The sequence below is a fragment of the Equus przewalskii genome, chromosome 1 (assembly GCF_037783145.1).
Source record: "Equus przewalskii isolate Varuska chromosome 1, EquPr2, whole genome shotgun sequence".
Classification (NCBI taxonomy): Eukaryota; Metazoa; Chordata; class Mammalia; order Perissodactyla; family Equidae; genus Equus; species Equus przewalskii.
In genome coordinates, this window is record NC_091831.1 from 82,880,059 (window position 1) to 82,900,260 (window position 20,202).

The window sequence follows — 20,202 nt, forward strand, 5'->3', positions numbered from 1 at the left end:
AAATCCAGGAAAACTGAGTAACTCCCCAAAATGGCCAAAGTCACCACATTAAGTACCATCTTCAGCTAAAGACAAAGGAGGATGTTGGGGGTAGTGGTTTGGGACTTCAAAGGGGAAGAAGGCAACATCTTCACACATGGAGATAGAAATGCAAATGTTTGGTAAACAAATGTTTGCCGTGCCTTTCAAAGACAATGAGACATGGGGAGGACTTTGACCAAATGAACCTAGGTTCCTCCCTGTCTACCACACCTAGTTCAAATTATACTCGAGTTATCTATGGTGAGAGCCCCTTCCTGGAACAGGCCTTCCATGTTAAATTCTTATAGGCAGTTAAGGGGAAGGCCAAAGTTTCTTCCTGAGTCTTTTGTTCTTAAAAATAATCAAGTCAAAGAGACACACTTTTTATTTTTTTTGCTGAGGAAGATTCACCCTGAGCCAACATCTGTTGCCAATCTCACTCTTTTTTTGCTTGATGAAGATTAGCCCAGAGCTAACATCCAAGCCAGTCTTTTTCTGTTTTGTATGTGGGCCACCGCCACAGCATGGCTGATGTGTGGTGTAGGTCCATGCCTGGGACCAAACCTGCAAACACAGGCTGCTGAAGTGGAGTGCACCAAACTTTTTAACCACTACACCACAGGGTCGGTCCCCAAAGAGACACACTTTAGGGGAACAAATTCTGCTCCCCTATAGCCCCTGGACTCTTAGAGTGATTGTTTGTACCACTACTACAGCAAACAACAATAATTATAATTAACAATTAACAATAACAATAATTATATAATTATTAATCATTAACTGATGACTTTCCTCTGAGCTGTTCCAAGACCCACCTGTGCTTTATTCTGTTTTGCGTCACTATTGCCCAGCACGATGCCTGAATAGAGTAGGTCCTCAGGTTAGACGAATGGGGAATGAATGAGCACAGAAACTGTAATTACTTATCATATAATGTCAGGATTTGGAGTATTATTCATTGGTTTATGACGTGAGCATACCATCCTGACATGCCAAGGCATGTTCTGCAGAAGCCCGTCCCACAAGAGAAAGATTCTTTGGTCAAGGAAGTTTGGGAAATACTGCATTCTACATGTCCCCTTGGAGTTCCGTGGTGCACGTGTTAGCATATTAGCATCTGAAGGACCTGGAGGACAACAAAATGTCATTGCTCTCTCAGCCCTGGTATGAATTTATGACCATAGGAAGAAAGATGAGTGAATTAAATGTCTGAATGTGACAACAAACTTGCGTTTGTCTCTTTAGTGCGTATACACACTTCCATTAGGTTGGTTAGAGTTCATCCTCCAATAGTTTTTTCAAGATGAGCTCATGACTTCTGGCGTGTTTGAAAGTGTCTCTTTTCGTGCAGGACATTTTGGCTCTGGATAAAATTCCTGTGCCATTCTTTTCTCAGTAGGAGGGTTTGTAGACATTGTTTCACTTCCTTTCTCTTAGTATTGAAGGTGGTTATGGAGGAATCTGCTGTGTTGCAAATATAATTCTCACACAAATAGTGAACTCATCTTGTTCTTTCATTTAACTCATTAGTGGCCAAACCAGGAGGAAGACAAAAGGGCCAGTTGGATCAAGGAAGAAGAATTTGTTCCCCAAGCACTGTCAACGCACCTTAAAACTCCTTTTGGTCTCTGGTTACCTTTTTTTTTGAAAGCTGCTCTCACCTTTCATTCTCGTTTTGTGGAACCATAGCTTTGACGTAATGAGTATTCTTAGCTCCCTGTTGTTTGTGTCCTGTCCTCTTGCATCTTTTCCTTTTCACTCTGAAAGGAAGCTCTTCCCTCTGCCGCTGACGCTGAAGGGTGGCGGTGGGGGTGAGTCAGGGCCGACAGCAGGGGGCAGCCGGCATCTCCGACTTCGCTCTGTCGTCTCTAAACATGTTCTCACCAACTCTGTCCTCCGTGCATGTCTCTGCCCCTCAGTGTCAGATAGTTCCTCTTTTTGAATGAATGAATACATGCAAATGCCTTATTTTCACCATGCATTTTCCTAGTGTTTTGGTGAAGCAGGCCACCACAAATGCTCTTCCTTTTAGAGAAACGGAATGCCACCACTGGGCCAAGAATGCATAGCTTAAGTATTGTCACAGAGGGATCTCAGGAGTTTTCCTTTGTCTTGGAATGAAGGGAGAAACGTTGAATTTTCATTATGCAGCGCCAGCTAGAGTTGTTAAGTCCGTAACATTGGACAGACAGAATGGCACCTTTGGCCCCATTCTCCCCCAGGCCATTTTTCAAGAGAAGCAGACTAGTAATAATGAATGTCCAACCAACATTCTGACTCCCGTTGCTGTTTGTACAAGGCATTTTGGGAAATCTCTGCTAAGCTAATCCTTCTGAATTTTGGAATTCCTGTTTCACTTAGCAGCTTCTGCCCATAAGCGATAAACCTAAGATTACTGGTTAAAACTAAAGTCACAGTGTACGTCAACCCCAGGATTCTGCTCTCCGTGCGCATAGCTGCTCAAATATTCTCAAGCCGCCTGCCCTGCGTGTCTCAGGGAGCTGGAGAAGATGCCGCTGACAACAGGCGATCAAGTGACTCAGAGCTCTGTTCACCCTGGAGCCGGACGAGGGACAACCCGCTCACTGAGAACAGTCTGAAACAAGAAGCCAAAGGGACGAAGGAGAACAGAGGTGGTGATAATCCTTGAGTCAGAATGGGCGCCCCGGTGCACACGGCCCCCTTCACAACACTGCTGTCGGGTGCAATGCACTTTGCACATTTGGCCCGGTATGTGTTTATTTTGGCCGTGCACTGGCCCTGGACATGCAGTCCTCTTTCGTGGGTGTGGTTCGTATGTGTGGGAATTAGGGTCATGGGCATTCCCTTAAGAAGCAGTGGCTGCTCATCCTTTCACAGACATGAGAAAGAATCTGAGGCCCGTTCAGCATAATGACCTTCTCTGGGCCAGAAACATTTCGATCCATCGAGAGCACGTGCCCTCCTGGTGTGCCAGGCTGTGGAGAAGGCGGGGCGTGGGCACCAAGCTGGGCAGGACTAGTCGCTGCCATCAGTTTTCCTTTTCTTCTTTCTGGGTCAGACACTAATCTGTCTCTGACTCACGTTTCCTTCAGACAAGGGGAGGTCAGCATCGGGCTAGGCTCACAACATGCACGTCTCCTCCCATTATTCTCAAATTATCCAGGTGAATTTCCTCTTACAAAAAAATCCATCCCTCCACCCAAGAAAAGAAAAAAAGAACAGACCATAATTTTAAACGTTTATTGTTGGAGTGATAATTTTACTACTTACTTCTGAAATAACCTTGGTTAAACATATTTCCCACGTTGCCATATTCATTTTGTATGGTCAGCGCTTAATGTTTTCTCTGGCGCCCGGAAACCTTAGTTAAATGAGTGAATGGATCAATGTTTTAAGGATGGGCAGCAGAGTGAGTTCACCCTAACTCGAAATATCAGCTGTTCCTTGCGTGACCCGTCAGGGAGAGAAGTGTCAGCCACCTGGGGAGGGAGGTCTGTGCTTCGCTGCAAAACAAGGTCACGGCACGGGGCAGACACCCCCGCCTATTAGCTCCTCTGAAGCTCTCCGTAATCCCCGAGAGAGAGAGAGAGAGAGAGAGAGAGGTGTTTACGGGTCCTTGTCTGGAGATGAGGACTCCAAGTCCTATGTCATTACAGGCAGAGCCAGCCGCCACTGTGGTTCTGTCTGCCCTCCTTGCTGGTGGGGCTCAGGGCTCCCTGTGGACAGGGGTGAGAGAGGGTGAGGGCTGTGTGTGTGGTGTGTGTCATTTTCTGCTTGGTTTTGGAGCTGAAAAGGAGCCTCATGTTGGGCAGAAACACGGCTGTCCTGGCACCTCCTGTTCACACCTGCTGTCCACTTGCTGGCAGCAGGCGGCCAGCAGAGCCCACTGAACCCAGCACTCTCCTCCGGCTCTCATGGCTTCCATGGCCCTGACACGGGCAGTGGGACTGGAAGCCCCAGGCTGCTCACCCCCATCCCTAGTCAGGACTGGCCCTGAGTGACAGGCAGCTCCCCCCGAGGGGAGGGGAATCTGCAGGTGAGCTTTGAGAGGGTGGAATAGCACGACCAAAGAGAGGGGGTGGGAGGCCATTGGATCAGGCCCCACCCAGATCATTTATGACCACCTCTCAACGGTTTCCTGCCACTAAGCCCTGTCCTACCCCAGCCATCCCCTCACCACATCGCACCCACACCCCACCCACACGCCCACATGCAACAGGCCTTGTGCATGCTCTTGCCTGACAGATCTCTCTAAAGGACACCGCCACTGAGGCCACTCCTCCCCAAAGCCTGGCATGCTCCCCACAGCGCGACCGGTAAGTTCCAACCACCTGGGTCGGCTGGCCTTGAAGTCTTTTCCGCCTATACCGCCTTCTGCCTCCGGGGAAAGGAAATCAGCACTGAGCAGCCCTGCCATCTAGGTCTGCAAGCGGAGAGCTGGCAATGAAGTCTCGTTTGAGGTTGAGACGTCGGCCTCAGGAACAGACAGCCCCTGCTCACCCTGGGCCCAGGCATCCAACAGGGGCAAGGCCGATGGGTCCAAGGCCAGGAACAGCTGCCTGCAGGGCTTCCAGCTTGGGGGGCCATTGCAAGGCCAAAGACTGTCCAGAAATCAGGGCCATGCTCCGAGACATCCTAATGGACCATTGACCTCGCATGGCGACTAGAACAGCAGGCGAGCAGCTCCAAGGGCCTGGAAACAGCTCCAGTGGGTGGGGAGCCATGAGCCCACAGGGGGCCCCTCAGCCTACAGGGTCCCAATGGACATCCTCCCGGCGTGTGGGGTACAGCGCCTGGCAGGCCTCCCCCACCGGCCCCCTCCTGGAGCCCAGCACACCGCTGGCACTCAGCAGGTTGTAAATCACCGGCCCACAGTGCCTTCAGCTGGATAACTCCACAGCTGGAGGAATTCTCGTTTTTCCCCTCAAACTTAACACATCATAAAACACAGCCGTTTAGGGAATGAGAGCAACCAGAGGTGTTTTCGCCTCCAAGGATCTGTTCGGGGAAAACTCGGAAGGTCAGGCTTGGAGTCTGATGCGTCCCCCACCTGGTCTGCCTCACCAGCAAGCACCAAGAACGGCTGTCTCCACGTGTCCTCAGGCTCCTTCTGGACCGGCGGGCCCGCTGCTGTGGCCCAGTGCTGGCCAGACCTAGGGCAGGAGAAGGCCAGGGTGCCCTCTCCAGGGCACCTTGGGTTTGTGACGTGTGGGCTCACCATGAGCAGGTGCAAGCTTGTCCTGGAATTCAGTACTGAATCTTCTCACTTCTCTGAGTTTGTCAGTGCCTGTACCTGGCCCAGGCACATGTAATGCCCATCCTGTCCATGACCCATCCACCAGGTGTCCAGTCCCTGCATCCAAGTCTTAGCGAGCAGAGCACCTATGGGGAGCTCCCTCCCAGGGCAGAACCTCCAGGTTGAGAGTGGGCAGCACGTGGTCTCTGAAGACAGCCGCTATTGCTCACTTCCTCCCCTCTCTGGAAGCTGCTCTCCTGTGAGGGTACCGTCCATCCCCAGCATCTTGCCTTGGGGCTGGATCTTCGACTTGTCTGAACCAATAAAATGTGGACAGAGTGGCAATTCTAAGCTAGCCCTGGGTCTGGCCATTAAGAAGACTGGCAGCTTCTGCTGCTTCTTGGGGAGCCAGCACCATGCTATAGAGAAGCTTGGGCTGGACGAATTTATACTGAGATGCCACGTGAAGAGAGGGGCCACGTGAAGAGAGAAGCCACGTGGATGAGTGTCCCGCTTTGAAACATTGAAAATATCCACGTAAGGCGGCTGCCGTCAGGACTGGATGAGCTCACATGCACAGCGCGCTCAGCATAGAGCCGGGAACTCAGTAGGCATGGGACCAGTGTTCCTTCCCTTTTGCCTCTCCAATTCCGTTCCCATCCAATTCTAGAGAATCCATCTTTGACTCTGGCAACCCGAGGGCCAAGAGGATTAACTTGGCTCAGTAAAACTTTGCTGCTCCATGCTGTGTGGGCCCAGCCTCATTCCCAGTGTGGTTCAGACAGAAGTGCAGATACACTGCCCCAAATCCAGGGTGACTTGTGGGGCACTTATCATATTGTGACGGTCTCCTTCTGACCCTTCACAAAAGCTCTTCCTTGGATCTTCAAGAGGGCTACGTGTCCATTTTACAAATGTGAAGATGATGGCCTGGAATACTTTAGACTTGCCCAAGGCAGCCGAGCGAAAGCCAGAGTGGCGTCAGAGGGTACGCATTTCCAGCCTGTCGAAAGATATGGCACAGACGTTAGTTAAAAACAGCAAGACAGATTTTATCTGAGCTACTGCAGGTGGGAAGAGAGACTTCACTACAGGACCGAGCTCACTTCCAAGGAGAGAAAGACACCTGGGGATTTACAGCCCAAGGATGAGTGAGGCGTCCGTCTGTGGATGGGAAATTACTGAGAGGAACTTGATTAGACCTCAAAAGGAGGGGTCTCAGCAGACTGAGCTCAGGAGCCCAAAGGGGAGGCTGGGTCAGGAAGAGCTCAGAGGAGGCTGACGAGAGCTTTCTCAAGGACGGAGTCTTTGCCAAGCCACAGGTTCTATTATCTGATCAGCGTTCGCCAATACAGGCATTAGTTTTACTTTCAGTCACTCACTCACTCTTTTTTCCCCTCGCTTTCTTTCATTTAGTAAATATTCTCGAGCATTTCCCCTGTGTCAAGGGCACCCTAATAAGCAGAAGTAGATTGGTGCCTGTTTGCAGAATGCTTTCACATCAGTGAGGAAGATTAGAATACACATGTTTTAAAGTCTCACCAGGGCTCTCTGAAGAGATGAACTGTGAAAGGAGGGAGGTGCCAGGAGAGCACCTGGTGGAGGACCTGGACTGCTCTCAGGGCTCAGGGCACGTGCCATGGGAGCGGGCACATTTGCGCTGACATTGGCAGGGTGAGTGAGTTACTTTGCTGAGGTTGAAGCCGGGTATGCCGAAGGGAGGAGCTCGAGCCACCTGCAGGGTCCTGGGCGGGGGGAGCAGGTGCACCTGGGACTGAGGGACAGTGGGGCTGGACCAGTGAGGGCCGAGGGTGAGAGCTGCGGGCCAGCACAGCAGGCTCCCGGGCTCCTTCGGGGACCGTACACCACGACGAGAGCCCCTCCTGGAAAAGAGGGGCAGGGTCGTCGCCTGGAGTGAGGGAGCGTGGGCAAGGGGAGACGTTGGGAAGATGGAGGATAGAAACAGGCAGTTTGGAGGGTGGAAGGGCAGGCCGATAAGAAAAACACGGTAGGTTTGAAATGTAGGACATGTGAGACGTTGAAAAGAATGGGTCCCTAGTGGAATCCATGAGACCTGTTGTGTCCACTTCGTCCACTTTTTCTCTCTCCCTTTTGTATATAACCTAACATACATGCATTTCAAACCTCGTATATATCTATGACTATATGTGTGTATATATACAGTCATGCACTGCATAATGACATTTTGGTCGACGATGGACTGCACATACGATGGTGGTCCCATAAGATGAGTACCATATAGCCTAGGTGTGCAGTAGGCTATACCATCCAGGTCTGTGTAGGTACACTCGATGTTCGCACAACGACACAGTCACATAACGACGCATCTCTCAGAACATACCCCTGTTGTTAAGTGATGCATGACTGTACGTGAATTTCAGGTGAAGCAAGTTGTGTGAGAAAAGGAGCAGAGGCGAGAAACAGTGAGGTGCGTGCAGGAAACTGCAAGCTGATTCGCTTGGCTGGAGCCAAGGGTGAGGGGGAAGGGCAGGCTTAGCTTGTGTCCCTGTGGGTGACCAAAGAGAAGGAGCAGATGGGACGTATTAGCTTCTCTGGGCAAAGGTCACCTTAATCAGAGGCTGGGGATGATCTCACGCCAGTGAAATAGATGATGGTCCAGCTGATGTGACTTGCAGGATGCTGGAGGACCACCTGCATATGCACGACCCCACAGCCTCCTGAGAGCATTTCTCAGAGACCAAAGCCGTGTTTTTCAAAACCGCAGTCCGGTGAGTCTGAGCAAAAAGGCCAAGTGAGCTGCAAAAATCCAAAAATGCTGCAAACTCCCTTTTCCTGGCTTGGGAGGATCCTCTTTATTAAAAGCTCTTTGGTATCTAAAGCCATGATACATGTTGCGGTTCAGAAAAACTGTAACTTTGTTTAACCCAGAGTCAAACTTGTTTGTTGCACATAATGCCTATTAGCGCCCCAGGAGGCTTGTGTTCCCTGGAATGTATTTTGGGAAACACTAGCTAAGAGATCGTGTCTCCAGAGGCTTCTATTCTCATTTAAATACATTGCCAGGGAGTAACACGTTGGCACATTAACACACAGACATTCCTCTGGAGCAAGGCGACATTCTTCAATCTAAGAGCATCTGTGTTCACCAGAGTGTCTGCCCCCACCCAGCTGGAACCAGATAGGAAGCTCAAGCCCTGACAGAGAGAGTGATGGATGTGGCTGCGAGCAGGCTCAGGAAGTGCTGAGAGGGACTGTCTACTGTTGCTGGCCGGCCTGGGAGAGGGTGCCTGAGACGAGTTTCCAGGGAACAGCATTTGAACAAGGCCTTGAAGGAAAGCTGGGTCTTTGACAGGTGGAGTTGGGGGAGGAAGTGTTCCAGTGAAGGAGAAGATGGGAGTAAACGCAGGAAGAGGCAGGAGGGTGGAACTCCAGGATGTGGGGCAGCCTGGCGTTAAGGTACGGACTTGGAACTGAGGCATTAGGTGTGAAAGCACAAGCAGTGGGGGTTGGAGTGGTGGTGTGCAAAGCAGCGGTTCTCATGTAACCTTTTCTCATACACCTGAGGGATGTGGCACACATGCCAGCAGCTCGGGCTCATTAAGGCAGTCATTCTTACACGGGGAGGTCAGAGGAGGTGAGAAAGGAGCATGTATGTTTTGGAAAAGTCTCTTCAGTGACTCTGAAAGACCCCTGTATTACCTATGTCTTTTATTTTTTGTTTTCTGATGCTTTGACATCTAGGGGGACCTGCTGCCCCTCCCAGCACTCACCTGTTCCTGAAGATAGTAAATGACTCATGCAAGAGGGTGCTTTTCAAATACCACCAACCACTCTAGAGCCCACACCCCAACTACCACCTCTATCAGGTTCTCACCCATTGGGCCACTGTCCCTCCACCCTAGTCACCCCAGGGCCAGGTACCAGAAAACTGGGGACACCCCTGTGCCCCACAGCCTGCTAAAGGTGTCAAACTAGCCAGTCCCAGCCTGCTCACCCTGCCTTGCCCAATCTTTCCTACGGAAACTACAGTAATGGCTCTTGCCCGTGTTTCCCCTCTCCCTCTGCCTCCTGACCGACCCTGGTGCTTCCCCATGTGGCCCTGCATGACGGGCTGTGCGTCCTGTTTCCAGGGATCTGTGAGTATAATAACTGCTTCCTGCATGTCGGTCATTTCCATGTCTGTACATCTCACCGTATCTGATTAAAACAAATCGCAGCTACCCTTACAACAGCCCCTCTAGGTCGGGCGACCAGGACAGTCCTGCCTGACACTTCTTGCCCTACATAATTTTTAATGCCCCTTCCTCCACTCTCACAAATGTTCCAGTTTGGATGATAAGTTATACAGGGCTGTGCCTCCGTGTTGAGAACCCCAGATGAAATGTAGCAAGAGAAGAGGGTCAGGGGCAGCATTCCAGACACTCCCAGGAAGGAAACTGAGGATTGACGTGAGGTGGGAGGAGAACCTGCACTGGTCACATCAGAGAAACTGAGACTTGGGACTTCACAAGTGTAACAGATTGTGAGGAAGTCAAAGAGAACAGGAACCAGGAAGGAGCCACTGCACGTGGGCTTGAGTGGGTCTGGAGGCTGGGACACGAGGCCTGGGGGCCGGGGGTGAGGGGAGGGCAGGGTGTGGAGTGGTGACTGCGTGGGTCACCGTTCAGCTTTGTCATCAGGAAGGGAAGCAGTGAAGGAGATGGGGTGGGAATCGGAAAGGCAACAAAGCTGAGAAACTGTCTTATTTTAAGTAGATAAACTCAGTTTTCATGAGTTTTGTGGAGAAAGAGAAGTTATAAGGCAGAGCACACAACGGAAAGGACAGTCTCTTCAACAGACGGTGTTGGGAAAACTGGACAGCCACTGCAAAAGAATGAAATCGGGCACCTATCTTACACCATATACAAAAATCAACTGCAGATGGATTAAAGACAATGTACGACCTGAAGCTGTAAAACTCAAAGAAAACATGGGGGGGAAGACTTCTTGAATTTGACACCAAAAGTATGGGCAACAAGACCAAAAAATTGACAAGTGGGTCTGTATGCAACTAAAAAGGGAAGGAAACAGCAAACAATCAACAGAGTGAAAAGGCGACCTACAGAATGGGAGAAAGTATTTGCAAACCACCTGATAAGGGGTTAATATCCCAAACATGTAAAAATCTCCTACAACCCAATAGCAAAAAACCAAATAACCCAATTAGAAAATGGGCAAAGGACTTGAACAGACTTTTTTTTCAAAAAAGACATACACATGGCCGCCAGGTATCTGAAAAGGTGCTCAATATCACTAATCATCAGGGAAATGAAAATCAAAACCACAATGAGATATCACCTGATACCTGTCGGTATGGCTATCACCAATAAACAAAGGATAACAAGAGTCAGCAAGGACGTGGAGAAACTGGAACCCTGGTACACCATTGGTGGGAACGTAGAATAGTGCAGCCACTATGGAAGAAAGTATGGAGCTTCCTCAAAACATTAAAAATAGAACTACCATATGATCCAGTAATCCTCCTTCTGGATATTTATCCAAAAGGATTGAAATCAAGATCTCAAGAGCTATCGGCATCCCATGTTCATTACAGCGTTATTCACAAGAGCCAAGATACGGAAACAACGCAAATGTCCATCAACAGATGAATGGTATATATGTATATATATATACACATATACATATATACACACATATAGTGGAATAGTATCCAGCCTTAAAAAAGAAGGAAATCCTGCCATTTGCCACAACATGGATGAACCTGGAGGACGTTATGCTGAGTGAAATAAGCCAGTCACAAAAGGACAAATACTGCAGTATCTCACGTATATGAGCTATGTAAAATATTCAAACTCATTAAAGCAGAGAATAGAATGATTGTTGCCAAGGACCGGAGGGAGAAGTTTGGGGGAAGGGGGAGGTGTTTTTCAATGGGTGTAGTGTCTATTATGCAAGATGAGTAAGTTCTAGAGATCTGTTACACAGCATAGTACCTGTAGTTAACAATACAGTATTGTACTCTTTAAAATATGGTAAGACGAGAGATCTCATGTTAAGTGTTCTTACCAAAAAAAATTTAAAAAGAACACAAGGAAATTTTCTTGGAAGTGATATACATTTTCAGTGCCTTGGTGCCTTGGTTGTGGTGATGGTAGCACAGGTTTATGCATATGCTGAAACTCATCAAGATGTATAAATTAAATGTGTGCCCATCTCTGTATATCAATTATATCTCAATAAAGCTGAAAGAAATAAAAAGAAATTATAAGACAGAAAAATGGAAAGAGGTCAAGAAGGAATCAGGAAGGCAAAAGATCCATAGTCCAGGGGGAAAAGTTTGTCTTGAAAAGAGGAAGGATATTTCTCAATAAAGACCCACCAGGGGAAGATAGAGACATTCCGAGGAAAAGGGGAGAGAAGGTGAGAACGTCATTATCAGATGAATTTCTCCATAAATTAGGAAGTGCATTCGTCTGCTAGGAGTTCAGGAAGTGGGGGTGGGTTTGTGGACTTGGGTTGAGGAGGAGAGATTGGGAACAGCTGCGGGGGGGAGTCCGCTGGAACGCCAGCAAGGGATGAAGAGCTGGGTTGTGCAGCAGGCTGGAGGGGCCGGTGGAGGTTAGCAAGGGCTGGCTTGTCAAGGAGCCAAGGCACATGGTTCAACAGCCTCCCCCTCCGTCCTGCGCGGGCCAGGAGGGGAGCGAGCAGCCCAGGCGGTGGCTTATCCAGTGCCGGTGCCTGACAGGCAGGGATGGAAAAACGTCAGGAGGGCCGGGCATTTGGAGCTGTCTGTGAGGATAGAGTTCAAAATGGTTACAGGAGGGATTTTCAGGATGAAAAAGTGGGAAGATCTTTATGGGGCTAAAAAGCAGGTGGACAAGGACTGGGGAGAGGTAGAAGGGCAGGCAGATTGTGGTCAACAAGGGCAACCTCAGAGGGCATGACCTTGGAGCTGGAGTGATTCTTGAGCGATGGAGAGACCCAAGGTGAGGACATGTCTGTGTAGAATCAGAGGCCACCAGAGGCCTTGGAAGTAGAGTTCTAGAAGAGTCACCGACATGCAGGTTGATGTCCTATCCTTACCCTCGCCTAGAGATTAATGGCAGGGGGCAGAGTCAAGAGGAGTGCTGGGGGCCCGGGGCTCCCACCTCTGAGAAGAGTAGTGGACAGCAAGAAGACAGGTAGGGAGGTGCTGCTGTCAGGGGTGGCGTTATTTTCCAATGGAATGGTGAAAATACCATCATGGAGTGGACAGAGGTAACATGGAGGGGCTGTAGCAAGGGAGGCGGTTTCTAAATTGGGAGGTAAACCCTGTTTTCTTTATGAGTCTTTCAAGTGTCGGTGCCAATTCACAGAATAATGCATGTGATGGGATAAGGAAAATACGGGTAATAGGGCCAGTTGTTTATAAAGTCTTCTAAGATGGAAAGGTGGTGGAGTTTGAGACTGTTATGCTCCAACACAATGGAGAAAAGATGCTGAGAGTCCAGGGTGGATATTGAAGTCACCAAGAGTTGTGTCTGGAGTAGAGATGGAAAGAAGAACAGAGAATCAGAGGCTACAATTTTAAGGCAGGAGGGGGAAAAGGAGGTTGCTGGAGCCTCTGAGGTTGTCATCCAAGTGGAGAGGTTGACAGGTCAGTGATGCGTCTGGAGCTTGGGGACAGGTCAGCACTAGATATGTAAGTGTAGGCAGTGTTGCCGTCAAGGAGACAGGAAAAGCCAGAAGACTACACATGGGACAGTGCAGGTGGAAAAAAGAAGAGTTAGAACCCAAGAACTTGTAAGGTAACAGCTGGGCAGATGAGAAAGCTCCAGCAAAGAAGATAAGGACAGAGCTGCCCTTGATGTGGCAGGAAAGCCAGGAGAGATGTCATCAAGGGAAAGCGCTTCCAGAATGAGAGAGAGGACAATGGTGTCAGGTGCTTCCGGGAAATGGAGGAAGGCAAAGACTAGGAACTGACCATTGGGAGGGAAAATAGGTTGAAAAAAAGTAAAAAGAACAGAGTGTCAGGAAATTGAAGGACTACATAACAGATTTAACTTTCATGCCATCAGACTTCCAAAAGAGAGGAAAGAGAAGGTGGGGCTGAGAAAGTATTCCAAGAAATAATGGCTGAAGTTTTCCCAAATATGGAAAATGACACACACACACACAGATTAAGAAGCTGAGCAAACCCCAAATAGGATAAACCTGAAGAAATGCATGAGAAGATACATCATAGTTAAAATCCAAAAACTAAAGACAAAGAAAAAACCTTGAAAGTAGTGAGAAATGACATGTGACATATAGGAGAAAAGCAATGAGAATGGCAGTGGGTTTCTTGTCTGAAACCGTAGAGGCCAGAAGTGGAACACCACGTTTTAGTGCTGAAAGAAAAGAACCCAGAATCCTCTGTCCAGGGAAAATATCCTTCAGAAACAAAGGGGAAATCAAAAATTGTTAAACTATCTTTCTGACAGAGGACTTATATCTAGAATATACAAAGAACTTTCAAAGCTCCACTGTAAAAATTAAACGAGTTAGGGGGCCGGACGGGTGGTGTAGTGGTGAAGTTCACACGCTCTGCTTTGACGGCCTGGGGTTTGAGGGTTTGGATCCCAGGCATGGACCTAAACACCGCTCCTCAAGCCGTGCTGTGGCAGTGTCCCACATGTGAGATAGAGGAAGATTGGCAGAGATGTTAGCTCAGGGCCAATCTTCCTTGTGAAAAAAAAGTACTTGAGAGAAAGGATCACCTTCAAAGGAATGACAGAGTGACAATGGACCTCCCAGCAGCAGCAAGAGATGCCAGGAGCAAATGGAGTAAGAATTGCAAAATGAAAATAATTATTATTTGCCTCTCCTATCATGCTAACCTGAAAAGTGAAGAATACAAAGATATACAGACTACAAATGTCCCACCCATGCGACGCTCAGTAAAAGAGCTGTTACCAAAACCTGCTCAGTCCTCGTCTGCACTGTAGCGTGGACTCAAGGATGACTGTGCCCTCTTAGTAATTGACGGATGAATTACAATTGGCCTTTAAAACTTCTGTCAAGTCATTAAATAATACTCTTTTACTGCTGGTCATAAATATACAGGAAAATGAAAAATACCGTAGAACGAATACATATTTAGTGTAATTTAAAGTGTTAGAAACGTGGAGAACAGAAGTGGTTTCGTTTCCTCGTAGGACACTTGTCAAGAGTCATTTGAGCAGCGCCTGCCTGTTCAAAGACTGTTTGGTGCACCGTCTCTTTTTGTTTCTTTGCTGCATTTTCATTTTTTATTTTTTGGCCAATTTTCTACCTTGTGATTATCAAATCTGTTGTTTTGACTCCCTTTTTCTTAAATCCATTTTTATAAAATGTCATTGGGAGACAAAGAACAAAGCCACTGCCTGCTGTACTGTGTGTGTGTGAACTGACTAACAGACCCACAGCAGCTGGTCACTGACAGACCTTGAAAGATGTCACACGATCGATCACTGGTCGTGATTTGTGGACTGAAGCACTAGCAGCAAACTTTATCTTTGTTTGCAGTTACTCACAGGCAATATATCGCAGGCACTTTCATTTGGCCTGTATTGTTGGGGGACTAGTATTATTTCACACCCAAGAAATCCACAAGAAGACGCATCATGGTCAAAAATCTGAAAACTCAAGAGACAGGGAAAATCTTGAAAGCAGGGTAACTGAAATTCACGTGCAGAGACTGTGTAAAGTGAGGGCGACCTGCATTTTCACAAAACAAAATTGGTCTGAGAGGGAGCACTGGGACGCAGGAAACTAAGGTGAGTGTGGCATCTCTAACCTAGGTCAGAAACTATAATTAACTTTTGATTATAAAAATTAAAAGAAATATTTTATATCTAAAGACAAAAGGTAAAACTGACTCCAGGCAGAAATAGCAATTTGAGGACACGGGCTCAGAGGGTGGGTATGAAGGGTCCTTGTCATCCCTGGGAGGAGGGGTAGAGATAATGAATAACATAGACTTGTTCAGAGAAAAGGTGAAGTTGGGTGTGTAGGTTGGAAAGGCAACAGAAAGATAATAATAACTTCAAAACCATAAAGGAAGCACAAGTTGACTATGCAGGAAAACGAAAATAAAGGGAGCAATGGAAAAGTCTGGAAACAGAAACTATAAAATAAAGTAGCTGAAGTAAGTCCAAATATACCAGTCATCACAAAGAAGTAAGCAGGTTAACTTGCCTATTAAAAGCCAGATAGCATCAGATTAAAAATTTAGCAATCCGTCTATATGCTGCTTACAACTGACACCACAAAAACAAAAATCATGCAAAAAAATCAAGGGATAGAAAAAAATGAAACATACCAGGCATACACAAACCTAAATAGTGAAAGTGAAGCAATATTAATAACAGATACAATAGAATTTAAGGCAAATGGCATCTCGGGGGTCACGGGGGACAATGCATTATCCCAAAAGGAGCAATCCACAATTACGAGCTGGATGCACTTAACAATGTCGACAATAATATTGCTTCCATATGCATACAGCAAATGCCAGCAGAATTATGAGAAACTGCAAAGCTATAATCATAATCGGAGATTTTAATTTACTTCTATAGAAACTGCAAACACACAGAGATAAGACAGTGGTGAGAAGCTGGAGAATCCAAACAACATCGCCCAGCTCGACCTGGTTAGTCAACACACAACCTCGCAATCTGGTCTCAGGGCCATGTTCTTGGTAATCTGCTGGACGTCCAGGCTGAGGCTTCCTTCTCACACGGATGGCTTCAGCGGCCATAGAAAAGTCACTGTCCTTAAAAACCTAAGAAGCAATTGCAATGACATGAAGTCACTGGAAACCCCTCTGAGGTGGCATCTTAAGTGCCATGTTCTGTTAGTGCTCTGAGCCTCAGGATTTCCAGCTGGAAAATGGGCCTGACAACTGCTGTGTTGTCTGCCTCCCAGCAGTGTGGCCAGGCCCAGGCAGGGCAAGGAGCGAAGGGGCCTTGAGCACGTTAAACACCATCCGTACCCCAGCGGGAGGTGCATGGACTCGTGGATTCGGACCAGAATGCTCCTGGGTTCAGAGAAGGTGAGGGATGAATGAAGGCTGTGCTTACACAGGCGGCAGATTAAACCAGCTGTGTGAAGAGTTCAGGACTGGTCCTTTGGGTGGAAAGTCTGGTCTGAACAAGGAGCTATTATTTTTCCTGGAAATGAGGGAATTGGGAGTGTCCGGGTCATCAGAGTCCAGCTAATTAAGGCTGGGCTTAGTCACCCTAACGGGAAGTCTGGGAACCTGATAGCTGGAGGCCAGTGGGCTTGGTGCTACCATCCCTGGACCATGAAACCCGGAGCTCAGCCTGTGATGGCTCAATGCTCTGCCAGCCGTAGAGGCTCGGCTGGTGGACGCTAAGGTTCTCCATCCTGGCCCCACACTCTGACCCACCCCTGGCCCAGGCTGTAGACCCCCACCCCAGCCATTGCTTGAAGGCTTGCATGGCACCCCATTTGCAATGAAGAAAGAAAGGGTACTTCCAGGAAAGGAAGAGTCTGGAAGCAAAAGGAATGGGGTCATATTAATTTTCCATTGTCTGTAACAAGTTACAAATTTAGCGACTTAAAACAACACCCAATGTCACCTCTCAGTTCTGTAGGTCAGAGGTCTGGGTGGGCTCCCCAGGGCTATCTGCCGCGGGTCCCGCACATCTGAATCCCTGGGCCAGGATCTCACCCGGGCGTGCTTCCAAGCTCCCTCAGGTTGTTGGCAGAATCCAGGTTCTTGTGGTTCGGGGACTGAGGTCCCCACTTTCCTGCTGGCTGATATCTAGGGACTGCTCTCAGCTCCTTGGGACCACCCTGGCCCCCTGCCCCTCCATCTCAGCAAAGGAGACCCTTCTTCGTGCCCAAGCTCGCTCATACTCCTAATCTCTCCAACTAGCTCATCTCCCACCAGCCAGAGAGAATGTAAGGCCCCTCAGAAAAGTTTCCCTATCTTAGCGTCACCTGATTGGTGGCCCTAATGCCATCAGCAAAGTCCCTTTGCCATATGGGTAACCTCGTCATGGGAGTGAAATTTCATCATATCCACAAGTCTTCCCCACATGCAAGTGAAGGAGATGGCACAAGGGCAAGAGTCCTTAGGGGTCATCATGGCGTTCTGCCCCAAGGGTAGAAGGGGAGACACAGGGAGGATCTGCCTGGAAGGAGTTTCCTGGCCCTCATGAGACGGCAGTTTGATTTGGGGGTGTCTTCAAGGCTGGCACCTTTGAGCTCCCCAGGCTAATGCAGCGAGAATCAGCAAGACTGCCGCCCTGGGAATCAAAAGGAGCACGGAGCTGGATGTCCACTCAGCTGTGTTTGCCACTTCTTGGGGTATGGGTGACTTAGAGTCACCCCAAACCTGGTGGCTTAAAATCAAGCAGGAAATTGCAATGTGGGTTGGGGTCAGGCTCAGCAGGGCGGTTAGTCAGGACCACGTGGTGTCGACTGCAGCAGCTGAACTGGGGCTGAGGGTCCACTTCTAAGATGCCTCCCCACGTGGCTGGCGAGCTCATGGGGCTGGTGGCAGGGAGCTTGGCTGGAGCTGAGCGCCGGCCTCGGTTCCTGACCACGTGGCCCCTCCACCTGGGCTTCCTCACAGAAGGGTGATCCAGTCCAAGAGCGACCTCCCAAGAGACAGGAAGTGGATGCTGCTGGTCCTTACAGCCTGCCCCAAACTGGCACAGCATCCCTTCCGCTGTGTTCTCCTGGCCGAGCAGTCCCAGGCCCAGATTCAAAGAGACAGGGCATAAACCCCATCTCTCGGTGGAAGGAGGGTCTAGGAATTTGGGGATCAAAGAATATTTAAGAACTGCCACCCTTGCTGTGTGACCTGGCTGAAGACTCCAAACCTGGGGGTTTTACTTTCCTCATCTAGAAAGTAGGATAAACACGTCTTTCCTCCCCAGGTCGCTGTCCGGGAGGTCAAAGCGGGGAGAAGCCCGTCTCGGAGCCTGGTACATGCAGGGGGTCAGAGGGGAGTCCTCTGCACTTGACAGGGTCGGGGGCCGATGCATCCAACCCAATGCCCTCGCCTGGGGGAGAGCCAACCCCGTCTAACGCTGCTCCTGGGGCCTGTCCTGGAGGCCACAGATCAGCACGCTGGTGGGCTGGCCTGGGGCAGCAGCGGGGCAGGGGCTGGGGCTGCCTCCCGATCTTCAGCCAGCAGGTTAGGCAGAGACACTTGGGGGTTAGGCAGAGACGCCAGAGGGGTGTGGCTGGGGCAGCGGGGGCTGGGCGGGTGCACCTCCTCACAGCTCTGGGTGATGGCCTGGTGCCTCCCTGGGCTCACTGTGACAAAGGCAGAGTCAGGTTGCCACTGGGGCTGTCAGCACCTGGTCCAGAGAATACCCAGCAGACCATCTGAATGCTGGAGCCCTGGCCACATCCTGGTCCCAGAGATGGTCCTGTCCCCTCCAATGAGAGCAGAGGTCAAGGAGCTTCTGTGAATGGGGGTGATCCCCACCAACACACCCTCCCCACACACAAGGGAACTCACACATGAGCTGACGCCATCAGACCTGCTCTCCAGACAGCTGCTGGATCCTGATTCTCCAGAAGCAGCAAGCCGTGCTCCAGTGATGAGCTGGGAAGATGTGGGCTCTCCATCAGCCTCAGCCTGGAAACTGAGCCTGACCTAGGGTTTTCCATCACACGACGCTGTTTGGGAGAGCAACACGCCAAGCCTGCCTTTCAGTGCGGACAGGAGAAAGGAAACTTTGCTGAGTCTCTCGTTTGTGTCAGGCACTGTGTTAAGCGTGTCCTGTGATCCAATCCTATTTTATAGCAGGAAAGCTGGCACTCAGGAAGGCAAAGTTGTGGTTGTGTAACAAGTGGCTCCCAATTTAGTGGCTTAAAACATTTATCACCTCACAGTGTCTGTGAGTCAGGAATCCTGGCATGGCTTAGTGGGTCCCTGGCTCAGGGTCTCACACAGGCTGCCTCCGGGTGGAGGCTGGGGCTGTGGTCTCATCTCAAGGCTGGACTGGGGAAGGTCAGCCTCCACGCTCACCCAGTGATTGTTGGAGCCTCGTTGCTTGCTGGCTGAAGCCTCCCTCATGAGGTTCCTGGCCATGTGGCTTCCCCACAGGGCAGCTCCCAGCACGGCAGCCGGCTCCCATCAGAACAAGTGAGGGAGAGAGCAAGAGCACAGGGGACGGAACCCAGAGTCTTTGTGACATAATCATGGGAGTGACATCACATCACTTCTGCCATATTCTATTCGTTAGAAGGAAGTCACAAGGGGCAGCCCGCATTCAAGGCGTGGAGTTACACAAGAGTGTGAACACCCGGAGGTGGGGCACACCCAGGATACCAGGGGGCAGAGCTGAAGTTTGACCCATCTCTCTCCAACTGCAGCATCTGTGCTGCAAAAACCACCCACCACACGCACGCACACACACACACTCCACACACACGCGCGCACACACACAGTCACTCTACACACATGTAGACACACACTCACTCCACACACATGCACACACATCACACACATGCACACACACATCACACACATGCACACACACTCACTCCACACACATGCACACACATCACACACATGCACACACACACACTCCACACACATGCACACACACAGTCACTCTACACTCATGTAGACACACACTCACTCCACACACATGCACACACACATCACACACATGCACACACACTCACTCCACACACATGCACACACACTCACTCCACACACATGCCCACACTTACCCCACACACATGCACACACACTCCACACACATGCACACACACAGTCACTCTACACACATGTAGACACACACTCACTCCACACACACACTCCACACACACGCACATACACACACCACACACATGCACACTCATGCACATACCATAACACCACACACATAGACACACAAACCACACACGCCCCACACAGACACCCACACACACCACACATACACCACATACTCGCACTCAAACACACACACTCCCACTCCATTGCTGGG

At 49.5% G+C, this 20,202-nt stretch overlaps 1 long non-coding RNA gene across 1 annotated transcript; it reads right to left on the reverse strand.

Annotated features, from left to right (window-relative positions):
- Nucleotides 1-3,229: 3,229 nt before the first annotated feature.
- On the reverse strand, nt 3,230-19,354 carry LOC139074130 (uncharacterized). Its single transcript, XR_011523672.1, has 3 exons — nt 18,723-19,354; nt 4,335-6,242; nt 3,230-3,364 (listed from the first exon to the last, which is right to left on the reverse strand). It is a non-coding gene; the product is annotated as an uncharacterized lncRNA (long non-coding RNA).
- Nucleotides 19,355-20,202: the final 848 nt, after the last annotated feature.